The sequence below is a fragment of the Carlito syrichta genome, unplaced genomic scaffold (assembly GCF_000164805.1).
Source record: "Carlito syrichta isolate Samal-C Ts95f unplaced genomic scaffold, Tarsius_syrichta-2.0.1 Scaffold136348, whole genome shotgun sequence".
Lineage (NCBI taxonomy): Eukaryota > Metazoa > Chordata > Mammalia > Primates > Tarsiidae > Carlito > Carlito syrichta.
Genome location: NW_007080444.1, coordinates 1,843 through 3,285, shown reverse-complemented (window position 1 = coordinate 3,285; position 1,443 = coordinate 1,843).

Here is a 1,443-nt window from a genome sequence, read left to right as displayed (position 1 = left end):
GATTTATTGTAGAGATGAGGTCTCGCTGCCCAGGCGGGTCTCGAACCAGCGGGCTCAGGCGATCCACTCACCTCAGCCTCCCAAAGGCGCGGGATGACAGGCTGCGCCACCGAGCCCGGCTCGGCCATCATTTCTTCAACCCCTCACGGACCCTGATAGCATGCGTATGTTTGTGCTTCTCTCCATGGCTTTGGAGTCCAGCAGTTCTGATCCCTGCGAGGTGCTCTTTTCTCAGGAGACACCATCACAGACCCTTTAACTGGCTGAGGTTTCCCGGTCACTGAGAAGCCAGGAGGCAAGCAGTCACCATAGTGGCTGGGTAACTCCCAGGAGGAGGAGGAAGTCATTTTGTTGCCCAGTGGCGGCAGGAAGGAATCTCCCTCCGTCCACACGAGGGCTCCGCAGAGGCCTGGAGACCCTTCTCCAAGACTGAGAATGGCAGGGAGGAGCTTCCAAGATGGCCCGGAAGAGCTCTGAAAACTGGCTCCTCCGTAAAAGCAGTAACACTGACAAAAACTGTCTAGGCCAGCTTCTTCGGAACTCTGGGGTAACTAAAGGCTTGCAACAGCCCGAGGGGCATTCACTCCAGAACTGCGCCTTGGTAGAAGGAAGCATTTTCACTTGCCCTCCCCCCGAACTCAAATAGTGGCAGCGCTGGTGCCTGGTTCCTGGTTCCCGGCTTCAGGGAGAATGCTCCCCCTGTGTCGCCATGAGGTGATACACTGTCCTTTGCCACAGAGCACCCCGGGTCCCATTACAGTGCTGCTTTTTATCCCGAATGAGGTGACAGTGTATGTGTGGGGCCTTTCTAGACTTTTATTCTAGTCCATGGGTCAGTTTTTCTATCCAGGCAGTAACACGATCCTGTCTTCACTACGTGGCTTTAGAACAGGTCCTGACAGCGGCTGGCATAACCCTTCAGCTTTGCTCTGAAGAGTGCCTTGGCTCTTCTTGACCTTTTCCATTTCTGGTGAATTTCAAAATCAGCTTGTTGAATTTTGGAAAAAAAGAACCCGAGGTTTTTAAAAATTGGAATTACATTGAATCTACCGACTGACATCTTTAAAATATGGAATATTCCATCTTGACTCTTGTATTCTACTCAGCTGGGTGTAGCTGTGAAATGAGGAGGGATTATCAGAAGCCTGGTCTGTAGGGTCCCAGCTAGGCTGAGGGTCCCATACTTGCTGTCTGTCAGGGGCCTCTTGGGCCCCTGCTTTGACATATTTTTGACAGTATTACTTGCATTCCTCCTCTCGGCGGTATCTCAGTCCTCAGATTATGTTTGACCATCACTTTACGTTAGTTATTCATTTATACTGATATATGTCAAGTTCTACTTAATGATTATCTCATACAACAATCCAAACTACAAAGCAAGCCGGGCTCGGTGGCTCAGCCTGTAATCCTGCGCCTTGGGAGGCTGAGGTGAGTCGATTGCCT